This window comes from Nyctibius grandis, chromosome Z (genome assembly GCF_013368605.1).
Source record: "Nyctibius grandis isolate bNycGra1 chromosome Z, bNycGra1.pri, whole genome shotgun sequence".
Lineage (NCBI taxonomy): Eukaryota > Metazoa > Chordata > Aves > Nyctibiiformes > Nyctibiidae > Nyctibius > Nyctibius grandis.
The window spans coordinates 43292049-43318841 of record NC_090695.1 but is presented as its reverse complement, the minus strand read 5'-3'; the positions used below and the strand labels follow the sequence as shown (position 1 = coordinate 43318841).

General features: G+C 43.0%; 1 protein-coding gene across 1 annotated transcript in view; it reads right to left on the bottom strand.

The window, feature by feature from the left end:
- Positions 1-26793, bottom strand: part of APBA1 (amyloid beta precursor protein binding family A member 1) — a 101126-nt gene that overhangs the window by 55681 nt on the left and 18652 nt on the right. The gene's annotated exons all lie outside the window — the stretch shown is intronic.

Sequence of the window (26793 nt, the reverse complement as noted above, 5' to 3'; positions counted from 1 at the left end):
AATGTAAGAATCTGTATCCAGACTAGGAACAGCCAACATAAGATTTGCCTATAATTTCTGCTAATATCTGGGAATGACCCTTGCAAATACAGATATTTCTGATGTAATTTGTTTGTAGAATTATATTTATCAAAAGAAAAACTAAATTACAAAACTTACGTGACCTATTCCCTCCTAAATTGTATTTTCAGAATTATCTCCGGTAACAAAGAAAAGAAGATGTTCCACATAAAACTAATTTTTTTAGACTTTGACTTACTAACATGCAGCTATTGTAAAGCTCAGTATGAAATTTGGTTCAAATATCTATACACCAAACACTTCACACACTGTAAGAGATTATCAGCCCCAAAGTGGAGATAAGCAGCGGGTCCAATCTACATTAACCAAAGCATACACGTGCAAACCTCAGATCAGGCTGGAAGGTAAATGTACAAACCAAAAGACAGTAAGTGCGTAACAGGCGTCTAGAAGGCACTGGTCAAACCATTTGACATCAGAGGGTTATTTTAATCCAAAGAGACAGGCATTCCAACTACAGGAAAAGCTGCAGAACACTATGGATCAGAGTGGGAATGGATCAAATGATGTCATGTCCTGACTCCTCGAAAGCAGTTCCAGAGAAGTGGAACAGACCTTTCAGATTTTCCTGCAAACTTTCCGACTACAGATTTCAGGGAGCAAAGACGCAACAGAGGCACAAACTCCCAACATCACAAAACCTCTGACATTCACATGGAAAGGAATCTCATGATGCTCTGCCATGCTGCTCTTTGGGCACATCTTTGCAAACCCAGTGTATTTAACTGTAAGCTACTGGCAGCCACGAACATGAAAAATACTACAGAAGCAGACACAACCCCACCAAGCTCTTAAGGTGGAGGCAAGCATTCAAAACTTTCCTCTTAAAAGCAGGTTACAAAAAACCCAAAGGGTAAAAATAGCTTTTCCTCGCATAGCTCACACTGGACTGTTTTTTTGCACCCTCAACTATGATGCCAGAGTATATTAAAAAAAAAACCCCAAGTATATAAATTAGACAGCCTGGAAGCAAGCAGTAAACATTCTGCATCAGTTATATTGGTGTGCAAAGTCATCGAGGAGAACACAAATTAGCACATATTAGGCTGACTATTTTCTCAAGGGGACAGTGTGAACCATAAATGGAAAGCTAGAAAACGGTCAGCAATAGAAAACTCTGCAGATAAACTATGACCTCAATTCTTTTATCAAGTATAGAAATGGACCTAAATAGCAGCAGCAAAGCAAGATTCCCAACTCTGCATACAATTCCAAGCACATCAGAACAAACATAAGCACTGTGTTGCATGTGCAAAGCAAGATACACCTTATGCAAATACCTGCTCTAGCAAAGTTGAGAGAAAATACAAAATAGATAAACCTAATCTAACAGCAAAAATCCAACAGAAAAAAAATCACTGTAGTGACAGGAAAACTGCTACATTATAATAAAGAACACAGTAAATCCGTTTCTCCCCTGAAGGTTCAAAGGAAAAACAATTAATTCTTTGTGCTACGATATTTAATTCCGCATGGTTTGGGAATAACAATACCAATCATAATTCAGGTAACCAAACATGTTAAGAAGCTGCAATACAGATTCATTTTTCAGCTTATAGGAGTTACAGCATGCAGCCAAACATTTTACAGGGCTCATGCAGGAAACTTGAACATTACAAAAAATTAAAAAAATAAATAAATCAGCAAACCCACCAGTCCAATTCAAGGCACAACAAATCAGAGTCAACCACAGAGTAAACAAGCTCGATAATCCATACCTACCGTGAAGAACTAAACCACTGGAAAACATAAAAGGAAAATAAGAAAGAGGGCGTTGGCTGGGACCATGCAGGGAACGAGAGTATCTGAGTGACTACAAACACAGCAGCCGAAGGCCGCCAAGCAGTGACAATACGATGGCTCCCTTGGCTCTTGGCCATGGCAAGCACAGCTAAATTCCATCCCCACCCTACACGTTCCCCGTAGGTCCCAGAGGGGATGCCTTTGCCAGTATCAGGCTCTGTAGCATCACTGCCCAGGTTCTCCTCATCTCAGACCCGTTCCTGCATTTTAGAAAACATGGCTGTGGCTCTAAACCTTTGCTTCCTGTTTTGCCCAGAGGAATCTGAACTCCTCAAAAATAACAGTATTAAAGGAATGTGGAAACAAACTATTTCTGTCCCTCGCCTGCCCTGCAAAAAAAACCCAATTCTTTTGGTCACATGCCAGGCAATTCTTCCTATGTGTGTACACGTATGGGGAAAGATGGGTCCCTTCTGCGACAGCTGAGCCGGGCAGCGGGGACGGCAGTCCACGACCGGACTGACACCTGCAGCACCGGCTGGCGCAGGGGCATTACCAACCACAAACCTAAGCACTCTGATGATGGTATTGAAGGACCATCTGCAAACACATTAGCTTCCCCAGATTTCCTACCAATGTGGGGTTTTTGTTGTATTTTTTTCAATAAATCACACTTTCTACCCTTTTTTGTCCCAAGGCCTCCATTTCTCCCATCACCTCACAAAAAGCCCCCGCCTGGAGTCTCAGGCAGCTGCACTGCTCCCTCCTGGCAAATCCCAAAACCACCCACCCCGTGGCCCCTAAGCAAAGCCCAGGCTACACACAACCCTTCAGCTACGCACTGCCACGACCACTTCTAGGCTCCAGCCTTCCTAGTACAAACACTTGCCAAATCTGAGTCATAATTTAAGAAGAAACCACCTCACTTTCCCCCCTGAGGTAACTACCACAGTCGCTCTGTACAGGGTGCAGTGCCCAGGTGCTGGCAGGGGGGTGAGGGGTAGCCCCTGTGAGGAGAGTCTGGGGCTGCCCTGTGCTGGACACAGCTGGTTCCAGATGGCTCCAACTGACCCACTGCAGGGCACGACTGGGCCCCGCAGCCAAGACGGAGGCACCTCAGGGAGTCTATTTAGGAAAGGGTAAAAAACACTGCATGGCAGAGAGGAGTGAGGAAAAACGTGTGAGAGCGCGCCCTGCAGACACCAAAGTCGGTTGAGAAGGAGGGAAGGAGGTGCTCCAGGCACTGGAGCAGACATTCCCTTGCAGCCCGTGGAGAGAAGCCCACGAAGGAGCATGTTTTCTGGCAGGCTCTCTCTGTGGAAAGAGCCACGCGGGAGCAGTCTGTTCCTGAAGGATTGTACCCCATGGCGGTCACCCATGCTGGAGCACTTCATGAAGGACCGCAGCCCGTGGGAAGGACCCACACTGGAGCAGGGTAACAGCATGAGGAAGAAGGAGTGTTAGAGGAGCTGTTATGGACTGACCGCAACCCCCATTCCCCATGGTAACCAGGCTCTTCTCTGCAGCGTTCTCAAGACCAAGCCTTCGCAAGTCTGTTCAATGCAGAACAAAATATATATCTAGATTAGAGACTGCTAACAGGTACATGACTTAAAATTAAGGGAAAGGGTGGTAGGGCAGAGAAAATACTCAAAAGATTTTTTTTCCTTCTAAGTTCTTTCACTATTAGTAAACACAGATGGTATTTGTAGAAGTGATACAAAAATATCAACAGAATTGAGGTTTGAGAGGTGTGGTGGTGGCTTTTTTTCAATCCTCCAACTATCTTGGCACTGAAAAGCCCATTTTACAGACTGCACTGTAGGAATAAATTAAAAAAAAACCCTCTGAAATTGCCTCACCTAGCTTATTATACAACAGCAACATCAGTGATTTAAATCCTCAAAATCCTTATCTACACTCGTATGTTTTTCTGAGGGCTAAGTCTTGTCTTAAATAAAATCTAAACGGAGTACAGTTTGCTTATAGTTTTGTATACTTTCAGCTCTGAAGACAGTTTCTGTCACAAGGCTCTCAAACACTAAAGTGTGACACCTTTCTACCCAATGTAGGACTATGAAAAAGGTAAAGCCATTGTGCCTTCTTACTATAATACATTTAAAAGCAGCATAGATGAGCAGCCACAAACTCCTGTGGTTCTTGCAAGTTTTGTGACCGTTCTCTCCTCCAGGCCATTTTATCATAGGTGGGAGTACTTCCATGCAGAATTGCTTTGCGTTTTTTTAATAGAAAGCTTCTCTAGATTTTTTGGTGCATCAAAACACAGATATCATGATCTTGAGTACTCTCAAAATCTTTTGGGCTACTCTATGGTACTTGTGACTTTCAGCTGCCTCAGACAGCAACATATGGTGTTACCTTAATAGAATTGCAAAAAGAAGTCAAAAGATCAGAAAGCACTTTCAGAATTCAAAATTAAATAATAATTTTAAGCCCAGATTTATCCTTTCCTTCTATGAGAACTGCAATGTTTTATATCAGTTAAGTAATCTGCTAAACTGCAGGCATCATACACTGTGCTAAAACCAGACATCATCAGCAGTATAAACACTTACTGATAGGATTTTTTAAAAATAAACTGCATTACTGAGAATACCAAAGATGTTATTTCTGTCCCAGGAAGTTCATACTAATAAAACTAACAGCTTACACTCAAGCTAGAGGTACACACTGACTACCGAGTAAAAGTTTCTTGGCATCCCCTGGAGCTAGGCATAGAATTCCACAGAAGTCCAAAATCCTAGTTCAGTTTTTCTTGTAAGGAACACAGAACCGTATAATGGTTTGGGTTGGAAGGGACCCCAAAGATCATCTATTTCCAACCCCCCTGCCATGGGCAGGGACACCTTTCCACTAGACGAGGTTGCTCAAAGCCCCATCCAACCTGGCCTTGAACACTGCCAGGAAGGGGGCATCCACAACTTCTCTGGGCAACCTGTTCTAGTGTCTCACTACCCTCACAGTAAAGAGTTTCTTCCTCATAGCTAATCTAAATCTACCCTCTTTCAGTTTAAAACTGTTCCCCCTTGTCCTATCGCTACATGCCCTCATAAAAAGTCCCTCTCCAGCTTTCCTGTAGGCCCCCTTCAGGTACTGGAAGGCTGCTATAATCAGATTATATAAAATGCCAAGCTGATGTCCAAATCTGATGAACTATTCAACAATGTCTCAATTAAACTAAATAATGTATTATATCTGACTTTTGTTGTAACAATAATTTTTTTTAAAAAACAATTTGCAGTTTGTAAAGGCCAACATGTTTACTAAGAACTATTTTCCCGTAAGTTGTTATGTTGTTATGTTTTGAGTGTCTTTTCATTAACAGTGTAAAGAATCATTGGTGCAACTTGCAAATTATTGATACACTCATGTAAATGAAGCAAACTAACAATCTCCTTGACTAAAAGCCACCTACTTGTCCTTATTCCAATATGTGGTATCTGGTGCACTGAGGTTAAGTCAATATGCTAAATTTTCAGAAATAGATGTCACACAGTTTGCAAGAGGAAATCGGCTTCTCCTTCAAATCCATTCCTAAACATTTCTATGTTTCTGCATTTCTTTAAACAACAAGAAGGTATTATTCTGTGACTACACATTATTTCAGCAAGAGGAAAAACAAACAACAAAACCAAACAAACACAGCATTTCCAAAAAGCTTCAGTTGGTAAAATATGGTTTCTAGGACACCTCAGAGTAACACATTAGTAACTCCTGCACCAAATAGATTGATAGATCCCTGCATGTTATTCTGTCTGCAAATATTTCATTGCAGAAACATGTCTCAGTTCTCTGCAATTCAAGCAGGTGGACAAAAAGGAGAAACCACAGCAACCACCCTATTAATATGCAGGGCACAGACTGAGAATGTAAAGGTAACAGAATTTCCTCTGCACTCATGCTCTGAAATATGGCTGAAGACCAGACATATTCAGAAGCCCATATGATCGCTACTGCCTAAGGCTCATTTTCAAAAGCCATTTAGGAAGCTTAAATACTGCATGACTTTAAGAGAGTACAGGCTTCCAAACAAACCTGTAGCATTCCGTTCCTTAATATTAAAAGACTATTTGCTTCAGAGTTCAATTACCTTTCTCTTGTCTGCTTTGGGGACCCTCCTGCCCTATGCGACCCAGTCACCTGGTACTAACGACATTGCCAGATATGGCTGTAACACATCAGAAATATTCAGTTTCTAGCAGACTGCTGAAGCAGTCAGAGACACAGGTGTGGCTCCCTCGTCAGTCCCCTAGTCAGGTGTAAAGACCCAAGTAGGGGCAGATGAATAATTGGAAATGAACACATGGCTGTACAAACAGAATGAGCAGAAGGGTTTTAATCTTCTCGACTGAGAGCACCTGTTTAGCAAATGAAGGAGAACCCAAAAATGCAGAGATGGAGGAGCTGTAGCTCAGCAACAGCAAAAAGGCATTAAATTAGTTTTTGAGAGAACTAATGGGAAACGCCCTTACAGATTAAGACAATGGTAACTTTGTCTTAGAACTAGACTCTAGGAGTTGAAAATTGCAATAGGATTATGGAAGAAACAAAGACAGAATGTCAAAAGACCGTTCCCAAAACACCAATGATGTCTACACAAACGCCAAAAATACCAAACCATCTGAGAAGTTCTGCAGTATGTCCTACCCAGCACTGTTAAACTCTGAGGGACAACTAAAACCAACTGGAATAGTAACATAGAAGGTGACAGCTTGTTCATGAAGGACAACCATGCCAAGGAGAAATGAGTAACAAGGTTCTATATTGAATTTCAGGAATAGTGCATTTATTCTGAAATTCAAGAAAAGATATGAGAGTGGACTGCAGTTAAGATGAAAGGCAGCAAAGAAAACAACAAAGGCAATATTACCAGTGAAACAGATTCTCAAATTTTGAAGCAGATACAGACATTTTTTTCTTAACTAGTTATCTCAGCTACCCAAAAGACAGCCAATGATGGTAAAATACAAGAACTCTTTAACTCAGGCACTGGGTGAGAAAGTGATGCAACATAGTTACTAGAAGTATGCAAGGATCTTTGTTGCTTAGGAAAGTTGAGAAGGTTACCAGGAAAGGACATTTTATTCTGACTAAATATGGAGGAATTAGTGTTGAAAATCGAGATGTGATAGATCATAGTGTTACAATCACAAAACAGTAAAGTTTAGCATTGTAAGAACAGCAGGATTCTGAGTGTGACAGGATAAGGATAACGGACTTGGGAGAGGCACCAGAGAAGAACAAATAATTACAAGATGCTTAGAATACAAGGCCTCTGAGAGAAGACTGAAGGAAATGAGTCAGTTTAGTCCCCTGGGAAAAAAAAATAATCAGCCTAAAAAGGCAACTAAAAATATTGAGATCAGATTTTAGGGAACAAAACTAAACCAAAACAAAAGAAGCAAACAAACAAAACAAACATACAATGGTAACTTTAAAGGATAATGAAGTTTTAAAACTGATTACTTTTGGAGGCTGTGGAATCTCTTGTCTCCTTATCTGGAGACCTAAGAAGAGATTAGAAAAATATCTAATCAAGGATGACCTAAGTGATTATCATACCTATATACAGGAATGAATTAGATTCATGTCTGGAAAACCTTCTGGGCCTATACTTCCACATTAGTGATATGCCGATTTCACAGCAGCAAGCTTTTCTTGCTTATTAAAACATTTATAGGCTTCTTTAAGGCAAAAAAAATCAAGAGATTCAGCTCTACATCTTTCTCCAAGGTACTCACTTATTTCCAAGTAAATTAAATAGAGAGATGTCAGTAAGAAATGGATGTACGTAAAGGAAATTGTGAGTAAGTCAAACTGGAGCTCAAGGCCTCACACTAGGTAATGCCCTAGTAAGGAACCATGACAGCCCATAGCAGAAGAGTGAAAAACAAGTTAGCCTGCTGCTCTGGCATGTGCTCCAGCACATACAGTAAGAACCTGATCATGATGAATTAGATCTAGGCAGAGATCTAGGGCTAAAATGGAATAATTATACCTAGCAATTCAAAAATGTAAACCAAATCCAAACACTCTAAGCTGGTAATAACACGTAAATTTCGGGCTCCAAGCCGCTCACACTGAGGCAATCCTGTTGATAACACTACATAAGGCTTACATCACCTCTATAACAATATGAAATCTGGGTATGGATGTAGCAAAACTGGGACCAATGTCAAAAAAGTAATTATGAGAGGGCTGTTCACTCAGGAAGAATTTTGGCAAAGACAAGGAGGTGCAAGGTTAATGAAAAGCTGAGCCCAAACTCAGAAAAAAAATGGAGAATAAAATGCCAAATAGAGAATAAAATGTCAAATTGAGTGGAGAAAAAAGGAAGGTGGGTCTTCCAATGGCAGGTGTGTGGATACCTACAGATGGCAGTAATGCTGACATGCGGATTCAAGCCCACAAGGAGGCTGGAGGAAACGCCTTTGGACGACACGCTGGACTTTCCATCAGGTTTATGTTCTTAAGATTTGGCGGGGTGTGGTGGAAGCAGGAAACAGATTTACACCTCAGTGCTTAGAAAAGTGTAATTTAATAGTAATCATATACGTGATTCCTTAGACTCTGCATTCTATTATAAATTCATTATAAAATTGTAAATTGGTATATTTTGATTCCAAAGTGTATAGATTACTTTGCATAGACTATTTTGCTGCCCTACTATTTCCTCTTAAGAGTGTTCATTAATCAATAAACATCTTAATAGTTCACATCAGCTAAGTCTCAAGTCTCCATTCTAAAGGGGGGAGTGTCAAGCCTTGGCAGTAACAGAAATGAATCTACATAGCAATTATTTTTGATGTTCTTACAGGACATAAGAGTGAGGTTATGTAATAAAAATCTCACCCACAAAGCAGCACAGAGAGACAACGGCAGAGGCAAAGCTCAAATAATACCCTGTCTCAGCTACCCCCAGGCCCATCCCAGGAGCCTTCAGCCCATCAAAGACCCACCTCCACAAGCCCTGAGGAGCACAGGGGCATGCAATTGCAGATGGGAACCCAAACTACAGACTCTTAAGGAACGAACACCCTGCCTGGGCCCCTCCCAGAGCTGACCCAGGAGAGCCTCAGCCCCCGTGTCCAGGTATGAAACTCACCAAGCTGAGTTCATCGGGAGCAGCCCTCTAGATCATCTTTCGCACTAAGTGGGGCTGCTGTCCAGGGGTGTGGGACACATTATGGATGCAGGGGAAGAGCACTTGGGGATTGCACAGGACTCATTACAGGAAGTTTAGGGGAGGAAACAAAGACAGGAAAAGGGATTGATTTAGGTGATCTGGTGAGGAATGAGTGTGGAAGATAGAGCAGTAAGGGGATAAAAAGGGCTGGTTGTGTGTGACGCTTGTCTGGCCATGGCCTATGCCTGACAAGTGCAGTCTGTACTATTTTCTTGTTAAATGCCTTTCTAACTCATTCCTCTGTGAGGGACTGTCTACTCGATGTGCATGAGTGTACAGGGGTCTGTGTGCAGGCGGGCCTCTAACAGCCAGCCCTGCGTGGGAGAGACCCTGTGCATCTCCAAGGGCAAGAGCACAGTGCAGTCACCTACAGGACCGGGGGAGTCCTGGTCAACTCTGTGTGTTTGTGTGCGTGTGTGCGTGCAAGTGACATGGTCACTACCACCAACTGGAGCAGGGCTGTGGCCTCGGGGCGTCATACACCCTGATGCCAGCAACTGGGACCCATGGGCAGCTACAGGGCACACTGAGTGACCCCAGCTGCTGACGGGATCCACATTTCCCACTGGGTCTCACTAGGGGACCCAGTCCTTCCCTGTGAGAGAGAGGAGGAGGATGAGGCCCTGGTGCTGTCTGTGCTTGTGCGAGTGCTCTGTGTGTCCGTCTGATCTAGCCATGTGTGTACGTATACGTGTGGTGTTCATGTGTGCTGTGTGCATGTGTGCATGTGTGCATGTGTCTACAGGAACACAGACACAGCCTTGCTATGGGATAGCTGTGGGGCCACAGAGCAGCGGCAGCCTTTCCTCCTTCAGGCTGCCAGATGCAGCATGATCTATTTTCCTCTAACAGTGTAGTATTAAATGAAATATAGACAAGACTGTATCTGCTCTGTAAACCCAACATGCAAGCAATGCACTGTACTCCGACCAAGCTAAATCAAAATCGTTTGACTTATATTATTATGGGTTAAAAATTATTAAATAAATATAGTATTAACAAATATGGAGTATTTCTACCAATCACCACTAGAAATGTGTTTTTGAAGAAACACTGTAGAGCTTTAAACTAGATTCGAAAGGGGATGGGGTAGTAGCTGGGCTTGCACCACTGGGGCAACGCTCTAGTGTTGAGGTAGACCAGGAGGCCTCCCATCCGCCTGGGGTGAAATCGGTGTGTCCAGCTCGCTCCCTGAAATGCCTGTACACCAACGCACGCAGCATGGGGAATAAGCAGGAGTTAGAAATCCGTGTTCGGTCGGGGGGCTATGATCTAGTGGCAATTACAGAGACTTGGTGGGATGCCTCGCATGACTGGAATGTGGTCATGGATGGCTATGTCCTGTTCAGGAAAGACAGGCCGCTAAGGAGAGGTGGTGGAGTTGCTCTTTATGTGAGTGAGCAGCTAGAATGTATTGAGTTCTGTCCAGAGGTGGATCAGGAGCGAGTTGAGAGTTTGTGGGTGCGAATTAAGGGGCAGGCTGGCAGGGGTGATACTGTTGTGGGTGTCTATTACAGGCCACCGGATCAGGATGAGGACGGTGATGAGGCCTTCTACAGGCAGCTGAGAGCAGTCTCGCAATTACAGGGCCTGGTTGTCATGGGGGATTTCAACTACCCTGATATTTGCTGGGAGGCCTACTCAGCCAGCCATCCCCAGTCCAGGAGGTTCCTCCAGTGCGTTGATGATAACTTTCTGATGCAAATGGTGGATGAGCCAACTAGGAGAGGAGCGCTGCTGGATCTTATCCTCACTAACAAGGAGGGTCTGGTTGAAGAGGTGAAGGTTGAGGGCAGCCTTGGTTGTAGTGACCATGAGATGGTAGAGTTCAGGATCTCATGTGGCAGGAACAGAATAGCTAGCAGAATCACAACCCTGAACTTCAGGAGGGCCAACTTTGGCCTTTTCAAGCAATTGCTAGGGGAAATCCCATGGGACAGGGTACTAGAAGGTAAGATAGTTGGTTAGCATTCAAGGACTGCTTCTTCCGAGCTCAAGATCAGAGCATCCCAACAGGTAGGAAGTCAAGGAAGGGTACCAGGAGACCTGCATGGTTGAACAGGGAACTGCTGGGCAAACTCAAGTGGAAGAAGAGGGTGTACAGATCGTGGAAGGAGGGGCTGGCCACTTGGGAGGAATATAAGTCTGTTGTCAGAGGATGTAGGGAGGCAACTAGGAAAGCTAAGGCCTCCTTGCAATTAAACCTTGCAAGAGAGGTCAAGGACAACAGAAAGGGCTTCTTCAAATACATTGCAGGTAAAGCCAACACTAGAGGCAATGTAGGCCCACTGATGAATGAGGTGGGGGTCCTGGAGACAGAGGATAAAAAGAAGGCGGAGTTACTGAATGCCTTCTTTGCCTCTGTCTATACTGCTGGAGGCTGTCCTGAGGAGCCCCGCACCCCTGAGGCCTCAGAAGAAGTCAGGATAGAGGAGGAATCTGTCTTGGTTGATGAGGGCTGGGTCAGGGACCAATTAAGCAACCTGGACATCCATAAATCCATGGGCCCTGATGGGATGCACCCGCGGGTGCTGAGGGAGCTGGCGGAAGTCATTGCTAGGCCACTCTCCATCATCTTTGCTAAGTCGTGGGCAACGGGAGAGGTGCCTGAGGACTGGAGGAAAGCGAATGTCACTCCAGTCTTCAAAAAGGGCAAGAAGGAGGACCTGGGTAACTATAGACCGGTCAGCCTCACCTCCATCCCCGGAAAGGTGATGGAACAACTTGTCCTTGGTGCTGTCTCTAGGCACATCAAGGATAGGGGGATCATTAGGGGCACTCAGCATGGCTTCACCAACGGGAAGTCATGCTCAACCAACTTGATAGCCTTTTATGAGGATGTTACCCGGTGGATAGATGATGGTAAAGCTGTGGATGTGGTCTATCTCGATTTCAGTAAAGCGTTTGACACGGTCTCCCACAGCATCCTCGCAGCTAAACTGGGGAAGTGTGGTCTGGATGATCGGGTAGTGAGGTGGATTGTGAACTGGCTGAAGGCAAGAAGCCAGAGAGTGGTGGTCAATGGGACAGAGTCCAGTTGGAGGTCTGTGTCTAGCGGAGTCCCGCAAGGGTCGGTTCTGGGACCAGTTCTATTCAATATATTCATTAATGACTTGGATGAGGGATTAGAGTGCACTGTCAGCAAGTTCGCTGATGACACAAAACTGGGAGGAGTGGCTGACGTGCCGGAAGGCTGCGCAGCCATTCAGAGAGACCTGGACAGGCTGGAGAGTTGGGCGGGGAGAAATTTAATGAAATATAACAAGGGCAAGTGTAGAGTCCTGCATCTGGGCAAGAACAACCCCATGTACCAGTACAAGTTGGGGACAGACCTGTTGGAGACCAGCGTAGGGGAAAGGGACCTGGGGGTCCTAGTGCACAGCAGGATGACCATGAGCCAGCAGTGTGCCCTTGTGGCCAAGAAGGCCAATGGCATCCTGGGGTGTATTAGAAGGGGTGTGGTTAGCAGGTCGAGAGAGGTTCTCCTCCCCCTCTACTCTGCCCTGGTGAGGCCGCATCTGGAATATTGTGTCCAGTTCTGGGCCCCTCAGTTCAAGAAGGACAGGGAACTGCTAGAGAGAGTCCAGCGCAGAGCCACAAAGATGATTAAGGGAGTGGAACATCTCCCTTCTGAGGAGAGGCTGAGGGAGCTGGGTCTCTTTAGCTTGGAGAAGAGGAGACTGAGGGGTGACCTTATTAATGTTTATAAATATGTAAAGGGCAAGTGTCAAGAGGATGGAGCCAGGCTCTTCTCAGTGACATCCATTGACAGGACAAGGGGCAATGGGTGCAAGCTGGAACACAGGAGGTTCCACTTAAATTTGAGGAAAAACTTCTTTACGGTGAGGGTGACTGAACACTGGAACAGGCTGCCCAGAGAGGTTGTGGAGTCTCCTCTGGACACATTCAAAACCCGCCTGGACACGTTCCTGTGTGATATGGTCTAGGCAATCCTGCCCCGGCAGGGGGATTGGACTAGATGATCTTTTGAGGTCCCTTCCAATCCCTAACATTCTGTGATTCTGTGATTCTGTGATTGTAAGAGTCCAATTTTCTCCATTAAGACTAACAAAGAAATAGGTAGCTGCACTTCTGTGACAAACCTGGTGCCACTGCTTCAAGTTTGTAATACTTTGATTATTGTTGTACTGAGATGGAAAGGGATGCTCCAAGAACATAGCTAACAGCCAGAAATTCTTGATTTCTATCTAATCCCTTCCTGACAGTGGGCAAGTCACATAAAATTTCTCCTTTAGTTTCCCTATCTGTAACAAGTAAATCACATGACTCAAAAATTTATCAGGCTGCTAGACTGCAGTGAAAATTAATCTGTGTTTACTTGTAGTGAATTCTGAAAGTGAAAAGGGCAATTTGCATCAGTGAGGAGTCCTAAAATGACACAGCACTGGCAACATGAAATACAGTTGGGAAGAGGAAGAGAAACATTTTTTTTGAAATACAATTTCTATAAGCATAGGGAACAGTTCAGTTGCACCCTATTTCCCTCACCTATTTTATTTTTTGTAGCAGGGACAAAAATAAAAGTTAAAATAAGGCCAGTCTACTTAAACACTTAGGTCATAAACACAGAAACGACGTAATCCTGAAACACATCTTCTCAAGACAACAATCTGGGAGAATTTATGAGAAATGTGTACTTGGTACTTAAGTGCATGCAACAGCAGTAATTAAGTCAAACACATCTCAAACACATTAATTATATGTGACATGAATTTTTCACTGCAAGTTAAATCAGGCATACTGCAGCTGACTGAGATTTAAATATCTATAAATAGGGAAGGTGAATTTAACTGTAAAATATATTACCCGATTCTCTATGCACCCTGACAGAAATGCAGGAGGTTAGGAATAGGATTATTTTACTTTCTTTAAATCAAGCTGGACAGCACTTGCAATAAGGTATGCTTGTAAGATAGTGAAGAGGTGTCACAAATGGAGTGAGTTGAGTTACTCTTCATGGTGCAAGACTAAGGTCCTCCAAATATTAAATAGCTGGAGGCCAGCTGAAGTGGTACAGCTTTTTGTTTGAAACCGGTGCTAAATTTTTCAGCAAAAGTACAGAATTTCTCAGTTTATACGGTTTAGGACTGCTTGGGCAGTCCTATTTGCTGTAGCCTTGCTGAAGTGAATGGGCATCAGGAAGAGGTCAGACTCCTTGTAAATGTCTCTACATATTACAGGAAACACTTCTAACAGCAGAGAGCAATTCAGCCGTTTCACAGCACAGCAGTTCCACACCCATCACAGGGCAGACCCAGATCCTCTTCAGAAGGCTCACAGGCCAAGACACAGACTGATCCCCTTAATCCATGTACGCTGCCTATCTAATCTTGAAACTACTTTGCAAGGAAAACTGCCAGTGGCTTCAATGAGAGCTCTATGAGCGGCCACGGGCTTTGTCACTTGCTATGAAATATTTAAAATCCCAATTGTTTTTGCTTTAAAAAATTGCTTGAAAAAATGACATGAAAATGGCAAACCCTTCTTCTTCTAGAATTCAATAAGAGCATTTTATTAAGCCCACTCAATTCAGCAGAGTGGGGTGACAAAGAGAAAAGGCTGAAAAACCTTCCAAACATAAGTTTTGCATTAACAATGCCACCTTACAACCCATTAAAAAAGACTACATAGTTTTCAAGACATAGGATTTAAAAAACATAATCTCACAGGCTCTGACCTCAAAATAATGGCCCAGTTCAACTTTGTTGAATTTTATCAGGGATTAACATCACCTGCTTTAAGCAATTTATTTTCTAATTCCATGGACAGTGGGGGAGGCAAGCTTAAGAGAGCTTATTCCTGGAAAAAAGGATCAGTTCTTTCCTTCCAAAAAGTAATCACAGATATCAGCTCCAGCTTCTCAGCTAACTATGTAATCCCAAGGGATTGGACTTTGGTGGAACCTAACGGGCAGCATATGAGTTGCCTTCCTGAAACAGACTGCTGTTTCACATGGCAAACTTGTGCGCTGTCCCCAGTGATGGCTTACGACTATTCAAGGTACGAACAACAGGTTGTCATCCACATGTTTGCTTTCTCAGCAGACAGCCCCAGAGCCGAATGCACGTGAACATACGGAAAACAACTTGTATTTTAACTATCTAGGATCAAAAGTTGCAGGTGCACTATCAGGCTGAATGAGTGCAGTGTATAGGCAACCATCCTGTACGGGAAAACTTACAAGGTCAAGTCTATTCACTTCATGTTTCTCAAATGCAGCTGAGTGACAAAATAACCTCAATCTGCAAACTCCAGCCCCAGTGACATCAGTCATGCAAGTGAACACCACAGCCCATGCTACAAAACAAGCAAACTTCTGTGTATGCACGGAAGGATCTGTTCTTGTAGTCCTCCCTTTGATTCAAGAGTCCAACAAGGTATGAACCTTATACTGCACAGCATCTAGCTCTACACAAGGCAAATACAAACACATTGGCAAAAATAAATTTTAATTTTTTTCAGCTAGTTTTAAGTGTGCCTTCACAACATACTTTACAGAGGTGTCCTGGGAAGACTGAAAAGGTACTTCAACACCCGGGGCTTAGACTGAAATACTTTTAATGTGAAACAGCTTAAATATAGCATAGCAAAAAATGCTGTCAAAGCTTATTGCTTTCTCCTCCTTGGCTCTAACTTCAGAAATACACTGAGGACTGTTTTTCTGAATGCAAGTGTTGTTTTGCCGTTCTGTTCTATATCTTGTCTACAACTTCAGCGTTGGACAAAAAGCCCCAAAGAATCAAAGTTTAAATTTCAGATAAAGGTTACTAGGCACAAAGAAAGAGTACAGAATTTGCAAAAAAAAATAATGAAATGTGAAAACCTATAAGGACCTTTAAGGCCAGGATAACCAAGGTAAAGTTACAATTTAGAGGAATGAAATATCTAATTGCGTTGATTTCATCATTTAGACTACTTGGTTTTTGCATATTTTAAAATATTTCTAATGCTCTCTAGACTAGTACATCTTAAGATTTACTGCTTGAGGACTAGGCATCAGTTTTAAATGCTGTAAACACATCTTCATGGGCCAAGAGGGCAGTAAATACGCTCCCTCACATATTAGCCAAAGGGAAATACTTAACATATATTCAATACAGAGGGCTTTCTCAGTCTGTGTAGCCCAGGATTGCTTCTGTTTGGAGTTCCCAGGAACCAAGATCAGAATTCAAGCAGCAAACCAAACAAACTCACAACCAAATCACAAGACCTCATTCAGACCCCAGCTGGAATCTCAGTCAGAAACAACAAACAGTCACAGAGGCAAAGCACAAGGATATAATTAGGACAAGCTTTCAAGTTCCCTACAAGAAGAGTCTAGAAGAGCTGAACTTCATCTTAAGAAAATAAAAACCTTAGAAGTTGGAAGTGAAAAAAACCAATCTTTTTAAACTGAAGGATGATGTTGGTAAAAGGACAAACAGGCATAAATAAAATCTAGACAGGAAGTAACAAGCTGGATCTGCAGCAGCTTTCAAACGGGCGTTCTAGTGGAAGCAACAAAAAACCTTCAACCCTGGCTGCTCTTAAAACCCCAAAATTTTGTGTAAGGGATTATTTGAGACATCAGAAACTGGTGAAAACACACCAAATTGCTGTAGCATGGTATTTCTATAAAAGTTTCCCTCTCTTCTTGTTTTGAAAAGGTAACTCTCTACTTCTGAATGAGGAAGTTCTTGAAATGCTGTGAGGCTGAGAAAGCATCACAACACCCTCTCTCTGGTTTTATACTTTTTCCTGAACTTTCATGGCTAGAAACAGGACACTTGGATAATGGACTTTACTAACACTGTAGAACTATTCTTGTGGGCTTTTTTTAATCAATGTAGTTTTGTTAGATTTTTGCAAAAATGCTACAGTAATGCAGTGTAGTTGTACATAGCTTACACTTAACAGATTGGCATTTAGCTGATCAACATTTTCACAACACGCAACCCAGTTCTCCACTAATGAAAGGCATATCATAAGCCGGCTTTTCAGCAGTTGCATCACACAACAGCTATGGCACTGTCACAGGCAAAACAAACCTGACTCAGGGAATTTTACTTCATTTCACTATTGCAAATCAACACAATCTTCTGATTACTGATATGGGCATTGAGAAAAGAAAATAAGCCATTAAACACTTAGGGAAAACACTTTTCCTCTCCTTTCTCCAGGCTCAACTTCAGGCCAACACCTTTTCCTCCCCCTTCCTACTCTCAGCTTCTCTTGTTTTCATCATGTTACACTTAGACCCTTTCAATTCCTACAGTCAAGCAACAGGCAATGCAGGAGGTTGGGAGTCAGTGTTGTATAGTTTCTTTCTGCTGCTCCTTGCTTCCTGCTTGTTTTCCTCCACTGCTGCTTGCTTCTAACTCATTTCCTCCACTGCAGCTTGAGTTCCTCCAGGGGCTGCAGTCTGTCAGAGGTATCCCTGCCTTGGTGTGGGTCCTCCAAGACCTCTTATCTCTTGGGGCAACCTGCCCCAGCCTGGGTTGCTTGGGAGCTGCAGTCCCTTGGGAGTGACATCGGTCCAGTGTGGGTCACCTCCTTCCAACGGTGCATCTCCAGCCACATCTCCTCTGTTTCTCCTCCCTTCCAGCAGCCACTCTCTTAAGTAAGTCTGAGCAGAAATGCCACGTGCTTCTCTGACTGGCTGAGGTTTTGGTGCACAACAGGTTGCTTTCATGAGTTTTAGATGTGGCTGGAAGTGGTCATGACTGGCTGTATTGGGTTTACATGGCTAGGTTTTGGCAGCAGGGAGGCTGCAGGGCTGGCTTCTGTGAGAACAGACCAGCAGCTGCCCCATGCTGTGTAACAGAGCAATTCATGAAGGTCTTTATTCCATGGGAGGGACTCCATGCTGGAGCAGGGGAACAGTGTGAGGAGGAAGGAGGAGCAGAGAGGAGCTGTTATGGACTGATCGCAATGCCCCCACTTCCCATCCGCCTGCAGTGCACAGGGTGGGGAGAAGGTAGAGGTGTCGGGAATGAAGGAGTGAAGTTGAGCCTAGGAAGAAGCAGGTATGGGAAAAGTGGTTTAGCTTTGTCTTTGTTTCTCACCATCCTACTCTATTTTAAAGTGGCAATAAATGAAATTAATTTTCCCCAAGTCAAGTCTGTTTTGCCCATGACAGTAATTGGTAAGTGATTTTCCTATTCTTTATCTCAATCCATGAGCTTTTTATTTTCTCCCTCTGTTCTGTTCAGGAGGGGGAATGTGAGAGCATCTGGGTGGGCAGCTGGCAGCAAGCTAAGGTCAAACCCACCACACTGGCACAGGGTAGTGCATGGTCTCGGCAGAGCTGCTCTCTGCCTCCTTTTACCCAATCCTGTATCATTGCCAGGGGCTCTGCCACCCCTGGAGCAGAGTTCAGCCTTTGTCCTTTTAAAATTTCATCAAGTCCTTCTTGTTCAGTTCCTCTGAACAGAAGCCCTGCACTCCAGCATATCCACTGGTCCCCTCAGTACGGTGTCATTTGCTAAAACTTATGAGAGTGGCTTCTGCCCTCTCCTCTGGTTCACTGAGAAAGATAAACACAACAGGTCCCAGGACACACCTCGCTGATGGATCCCTCTTGATATTGGCCTCTAGACAGCACATGACCCATTAACCATAACCTCTGAGCCCAACCATCCAAACAGTTTTTTACCCATCTGGCTGTCCTCCCTCATAGACTGTAATGTCTCAGTTGGATACAAGAATACTGTAGGAGACAGTGTCAAAGCCTTGCTAGAGTCAAGGTCAGTAACATCCACTGCTCTCTCATTGTCTGCAAACCTGGTCATTTTATCACAGAAAACAATCAAGTGGGTCAAGCATGATCCACCTTTGGTCAATCCATGCTGACTGCTCCTGACGCCTGCCTCCCCCATCACTTGCCCAGAAATGTGTTCCAACAGGACTCCCTCCAGCATTTTTCCAGGGACAGAATTGAGGGTAATCAGCCTGCAGTTTCCATGACTGATGTTTTCTTTTGAAGATGGGCACAGCATTTGCTTTTCTTAAGTTAAGGGGGACCTTTCCCAATCCACATGAACCTTCAAAGATGACAGAACACCTGTGCAAATCCTTCCGGATTAAAACTTGATTTCTGGAACACAGTATAAATCACTTCTGTGTAGTCACTAACCATGCAAAACTAAAAAAAGATGGAAAACAGTTGTACTTGAACAAGAATGATTCCTGATTGCTCATGTTTAGCACTCATTTACTTTGGTTTGATTTGACACATTATTGTTTTGCTTTTGTACAGTAAAATAAACTTAATTAAATTTATGAAAGTGTTTCAAATTGGAACTATATTGTTCCCTCTGAAAGCTCTAGAAACTTCATACCACACCAGACAGCAAGATGTCCCAACATACAGAAATGCTGAGATAAACTAATTACGTTACCCATTCATTTATACTGAGGCTCTCTGTAATACTACAGAGGCAGGCACGGGATAAGAATCTGAGCAGAATGGATTTGCGGATTATATTTGCAAAATAGTATCCAGCATATTGCAGCTCACTCTCCCTTCCTGCATAAGCAATTTCTATTTGTGTTCTCTCAGGCATACTGTTCTATTTGTGACATGAACCGAATTATATTGCTATTCTCAGTTACTTAGAGCTAGGACAGTATTTCGCACCAAACCAATCTCCTGCAACTTTCTTCCTCTGGGAACTATCTTGGACATTTTCCCTAATGTAAGCAAAAAGAGAGAGCAGAGTTGGTTTTAGAGACAACACCCAGGAAAACTGAGCAACAACAACGTCAGCCTGCAGAACTGATTACTCCAGGCTTCAATTGTGGCTTTGGCATCATTAATTTGCAAACATCTACTGTCCTTTTAAATTGCATCACAGAACTTGCATTCAAAGGAAACAAAGAAACAGGCAGGAAACAAGCCATACTCACAGCTCACAGAGTAAATGTGTCCTAATCCAGTCCATGCTCCACCATAAATCAAAGCTTCTTGTCAGACTACCAGCTACACAGGATCCATGTCAGGCGAAAATACTTCACATGTACAGACAAGTGTAGAGGCTTCAAGATTCTGACAGAGAGAGGCTCAGCCAATGTGAGCTTTCTGGGATTTCAGATCTACTTGAAAAGCAAGAAAGCCAGACTCGTTCCACTCCACCTACAGACCAGCCGTGTAAAGAGGAGGCTCAGATGTGTTACAATTTCTAACGCACATGGGAGACAGCTAGCATTCAATATAGAATGTAGTTAACATGTTTAAAACACTAGTAAACAAGCAGCCGTTACACTGGGTTTACAGCCCTCACTTAAAATCATTAACTGTAAATAGACTCCCTTTTCAGATGCCTCCTGAGTATATGTCACAAGATTTCAGCTCAGTATCTAAATCGTATATTGGAAATCACCGGTTACAATTTTGACAAAGTCACTGCTATTCTCTCAAATACATACATGGTTCTTATCTTTCCTGCTACAGATTACATATGGAATCTAATCAGTACAAAAGAAAAAGTAATGGACGGAGTCAAGAGCTATAAAGGAAGTCATAAAATGATATATATGAGTATTGTGATGGAGGTACTCTTTCAGTGAACACTTGGGATTACTGCTTCACAAATTAAAACAATTTCATTGCTCAGACAACTCAAAAGAAGCTCAAATCCCTATGGCTTTCTATTCTTCGTCTTCTACACCACCTTCTATTATTACTATAACAAAGTTAATTCTAACATCTGAAGAACTCCTGATCAGACAAGAAACAGAACAAGCTACAATGAGTCCAGAGCTACACAAGCAATGGTTGTCCAATACACACAACTGTCTAGTCAACTGGCAACTGCCAAATTTATACATAAATTAGTTCAGCTTGTCTTCTTCTCAGAGGGGAAAGTCAACGCATTTTGCCATTATCTGACCACCAGTTTCATTAAAAATTAATGGCTTACTTTATTTTTGAGGTCTCTACTCTTCTTCCAAATTTCGCTGGAACTAACCAGTAAGGGTACTGCTGGGAGAAAAAAAGGAACATGGAAGCTTGTGAAAATTTCTCTACTGCTTTATAGCACGTTGCAGGGGGAAAAAAAAAAAAAAGAGTGGGCATGTTTAAACCCCCTCCAGTGGATTGATTTTATCCCTGTATCTACAAAAACAATCAAACTGCACAGTTATGTGACAGCATACCAAAAACTCTGCAATCACTGAGTCATATCTTGAGATGCCATCTGACACAATCATATCAATGTCCCTGTCCCTGAAGTCAGCATCAGTGACACCAATGACTTTTCCGATATGTGCATTTACCCATCCTCAAAGGCCTCCAAGCACCCATGGTTACTTGGCCAGATTTGAGTGTTTCAATATTCTTACTGTTGGTAAAGTTTTCCCAAGATCTCATCTGACTCTTCACCATTTCGGAGGAAGCTGGTTAGTCATAGCCAGTCCTGCCAAACCAAGCATAGATTGCCCGCCGCCTCTTTACCACAGCTATTTTCAGTGCCCTGTGCAGACCCTCTTTTCTTTGGCCTAAACAGTCCTCACTTGATAGTGGGGATTCACTCTTCATGGTCTTACCTGTCCACCTATAGACTTCCGGTACTCTCTCTCAGACTCTCGCCAGCTCTCTCCAACACAGCGTGCCAAATAGGATATACCATCTGAGGCCTCACCAAGCATCCTTTGTGCCTCTCCTAAGGCTATATTCCTGATCTCTCAGTACAGCAACTGCCTTTCAGTAACAATACCACACCGACAACCCATCTTACATTGTCATTAGATGCAACACCCAGAGAGGTTTCTGCAGACCTGCTACTTAGCCAGCTGCTCCCTCACCGCAGTACCACACACCTTGCTCTGGTCCCTGCTGAAGAGCACCTCCCTCTCCCTTGCCCCTCTGAAGACTTAATGCGACTGTTTTTCTGTCATCCAACACCCTGGTGGGACCCCCAGGCTGTCACCTCCCTATTCTAGTTCTCACACCTGTAATTAAAATGTTAGTACTACCAACAAAATCCTGCAAAATCCACCGTGATGCAGGTTTCCATTTCAGCAATGAGTTACTGGATTCCTTTCTGTCGTTTGCATAATATGTCTTATGGACGAGATTACAATTAATCTCACAGGAAGCACAAAGTGGAATTCACCCAGCTTCTTCCCATTGCCACTGAAACAAATAAATAAATCTAGACCAGAAGTGTATCAGGAAACCTTCTGCAAAGAGAAGAAAAATGCTAAATTTAAAATTAAAAAAAAAAAAAAATCACCCAAAAAAAGTTGACTCGACCTGTAGAACAAGAATACTTCTGTATGTCACACTTACCAGACAAAAAAGATTAAAAACGTTGCCAAAATAATCAATCATCAAAACAATCACAGTCTTTGAACAATTCTCCCTCAGGGACTGGAATTAAAAATGTAGAAGGCAACAGATTAATAAAATCATATATTGATAAAATAAAAATTAATCTTTAAAATTCTTAAAAAAGGTAAAAAGAGTAATGTACTGTGATTAGATTCTTTCTTACATCTTTAACTTGGTTTTCAAAATAAACCTCTTGATTCAGCATTGACAAAGAACACATACATCTCCTTAAGCTACTTAACCTTGTTCCACAGTTCACAACCTCTGAAAGCACTGTGTCGCACCAACGTAAGGACCATGTAGTTTTGCACACCGCTAAACATGACAGAACGTGATGCATCCTGTTTTAAAACTCCTACAGACAGAATCGCTCTTTCACTATAACAACACACAGAGCTCCCACTACTTTAGTATGCAGGCACTTCACAGAAGAACAAACACTAATTTATAATAACTAGCAGCGGGCTAAAAATCCCTTCATCTGCCACTAACCAACAAGTTTTCACCCACGAAAGATGTGTGAAAACAGGGACAAAATGCCTCAGTTCAGCTTCAGCCAGTAAACCCCGCCATAGCATACATACCTTGTTCTGTGCTCCAGCAGTAAAAACCCCAGTACTTAGAGAGTGCCAGTGTGCAATACCACCAAAGGGCACTCTTGACCTCCGAGATGTGAAGTACCACCTCCTCCATGAACGATACTGAACAGCATCCTCTGAGAGAGGCATTGAAGAAACCAGGAAATCATTCTTCAAATCAAACAGGAATTGCAACGCTAACGCTAACAGAAGGTGATATACTTCTGAAGGCAGATTATTATCTGTTCCTACAAAGATTGAGTGGGACTATTGTTTGGCACTCTGACGTCTACTGCTTAAGTGGAATTATTAGCTATTAACTTCTGAATGAAAGCTATCGACTGGGAAAGAATAACGGAAAAATGAGCAGAAGGTCAAAGCACAGGCTAGAAAATTAAAGACATTCAAATCTTGTGAGATCCAAACAAGCTTAGTACTCAATCTAAAGTTTAGCATTAGACTCCTAACCAAAAAAAAAAACAAGCCACCCCTAAAAAGTAAATAGCCTCCATAGCAACTGCATACTTTCCGATACGGCAGAGCTCTTTCATAGTCTACCTGAGTAATCAGGCATGCAGAGATAATGACTTCCTTTAAACTTCACAGGCAATCCCAGTTCACCCTCCCAGTAGGGCAGAGGCAAGCAGAAGTCCAGCAGCAGCTGCCAGACAGACCTGTGGGCATGACCAGGCCGAACTTCAGCAGATCTTCAGCCTGATGTTGTCCTCACCCTCTTCTGCTTCTAGACCAATTTCCTGGCTTTCTTGGGGGATGTGTAATAAGGTATAGGGAATGGGACAAAAAAGCAACAGAGCAGTAAAAGAAAGCCAGACTTTTGAAATCCTTATGAATCTTATGAAAATCAGGTTCCATGTGTCCTTGTGCTTGTATAGGTCTTTACGGGTTTTCTTCTCCAAAGCACCAGGGGAATCGCAGTCCTGTGGTTGTCTTTAGTGCATCACACAGATCCCCAATGCTAGGCTGCCTTCATTTAACCAGTCCTGGCTTCGGACCACACCTCTCTCCCAGACCCTCCAAGCAGCACTTTCACGTCCATGCTTAAAACCTTGCACCCACCTGTCTGTCACTTATAGTGTGGCCTTAATGCCAGCCAGGAGACCTGCCCCCCTCTTCCCCAGCTTCTCCATGATGCTACACAATAAACCTGCTCCACATTACAAAATACACCCCAAAATCCCATGGGAAAAGGCATGAGGAAGCCATATTCAAGAGCCACACAAGGGTTCTGCATGGGACATGCACAGGACACAGAAAGGCCATTTGGTCTCTGGCAGGGGAAGGATGAAGGGATTGTTCCCACTCCCCGAGCAAAGCTGTGCTAGCCACTTGTGCCAGGATTCCTAAATTCACTTTCAATCATCTTCAAACATAAACTAACTGTATTTTGAAAGTGAGTAGTCTAGACAGTCTGCTGCTTTGAATTACACGAGAACCTGAAAAGGCTTTAAATTTTAAAACACCTGGTACTGGCACAGTTTTACACCACTGCAGCAGGGATCAGAAGCCGTCCCCCTTTGCCTGCCAGGCACTGATGCCTGGGCAGTAGAGGAGGTATGCCATGCAGTTACAAGTCATACAATGGAAGATACTCTGTTGTAACCTTATCAACTGCAAGTTTAATACAGGTGATTCTATAAAAATGTCTGAACACTATACTCCCAAAAGCTTAGTTCCTTCCCAGTATACAGAATCCACCTACTTAGCAATAATTTCTTTGATAAATGATGCTTCTGCTTGGCTTTACTCCAGGACTGATTCTTTGAAATTTTGCAACCTGCCTATTGAACTTTGCTGTGTTCTGACAATACCATCAAAGGAGGACAAACTGTGACAGAAAGCAAAAGATTAAGCATAGCAGTAACTGCACAAGGGCACTTCTCAAATACAGAAATGCAGATCTAGTAGTAGCAATTACTTGAAAGGGCATTTTCCCATCCTAATCGTTCCAAGGAGAAGTTAAAAATATAGCCAGAAAACAAGGTTAAGTGGTGCCTCTTCCATCCCACAAGCATATGCTGGATTTCATTACTGGCTTTTGTATTAATTTATACATTCTGTCACTGTGGACAAATGACTAAAGAATCCTGCACGACAGACTCTCACAATGCTTATTAATGCCAGAAACACTGATTGTGTAGAAACTTGGAAATAAACAAACAAAACAATAATTACAAGCTTTGGAAGGTTCTGTACATCATCTGAAGAAAGCATTGTTAAATGCAGGCAACTTAAAACACCTTAGTCTTTCATGTGGAAACTACCATATAACTATTGATTTAGAATACTTTTTTCACCCTGTCTACATTCCCATAAATATGACCTTTTTTTTACTTTCCTCAAACTTCATAAACCTGTACATTAGAGGAGAATGATTTTTAGTTGCTCATTAAAAAAAAATACCTTATTAATACCAAAATTGCCTTAAAACAGCTGCCCAAAGTCCAAATTGACTGATTTCTGGGATTAGGGTGTGGGTTTTTTTGTTCATGGCTGGTTTTGTTTCTTTGTTTGTTTCTATTATATTGCCCAATAGCTCTTCTTAAAAAAAAAAAAAAAAATCAAAACCAAAGCAACAAATTCTTCCAGCAAGAACAGAATCAAAATAAACAATGAGAGGAAAAGAGACGGAAGAGTAATAAAGTCATTTTGCCTGAAAAAAGATTTGGATAAGAGCACTATTTAGGAAACAGTCTACTTATTCAGCATGTTTGCTCTCTTACAGATTTCCTTGGGTGTATTTTTATCTCAGCTACAAGTAAGTGTGCAAAATTTTTAAAAGTTATCTTTGCTTTTGAGCTCATCAAAAAGTTGAAGAAGTCATTAATCAACTAAGTCATTCTGAATTAAGAGTGCAAGCATGACAAGAGTATGGTATACAGGTTCCAATGAGAAAGAAAAGAGTTACTTAAACAGATTCTGTTTGAGAATAGTAAAAAAAAAAAAAGAAACATGGAAACTTATGTAGCAAAATCGCTTCAGAATAGAATATGGGCTTATCCTCCAGAGATGCCCACAATGCCTCAGTGCCACCTCAGCTTAGTTCTCAAGTAAGCCTTTGACAGTAACAAACACATGGATAACAAACACATGACAGTAACACACCAAGCTGTGTGGTGCAGTTGACATGCTGGAGGGAAGGGATGCCATCCAGAGAGACCTTGACAGGCTTGAGAGGTGGGCCCATGAAAACCGCATGAAATTCAACAAGGCCAAGTGCAAGGTCCTGCATGTGGGTCAGGGCAATCCCAAGCACAAATACAGGCTGGGCGAAGAATGGATTGAGAGCAGCCCCGAGGAGAAGAACTTGGGGGGGATGGCTGATGAGAAGCTCAACATGAGCCGGCAATGTGTGCTTGCAGCCCAGAAGGCCAACCATATCCTTGGCTGCATCAAAAGCAGCATGGCCAGCAGGTCAAGGGAGGTGATTCTGCCCCTCTACTCCACTCTCGTGAGACCCAACGTGGAGTACTGCATCCAGCTCTGGGGCCCCCAACAGAAGAAGGACATGGAGCTGTTGGAACAAGTCCAGAGGAGGGCCACAAAGATGATCAGAGGGCTGGAGCACCTCTCCTATGAAGACAGGCTGAGAGAGTTGGGCTTGTTCAGCCTGGAGAAGAGAAGACTCCAGGGGGACCATCTAGCAGCCTTCCAGTACCTGAAGGGGGCCTACAGGAAAGCTGGAGAGGGACTTTTTACGAGGGCAAGTAGTGACAGGATGAGGGGTAACAGTTTTAAACTGAAAGAGGGTAGATTTAGATTAGATATTAGGAAGAAATTCTTTACTGTGAGGGTGGTGAGACACTAGAACAGGTTGCCCAGAGAAGTTGTGG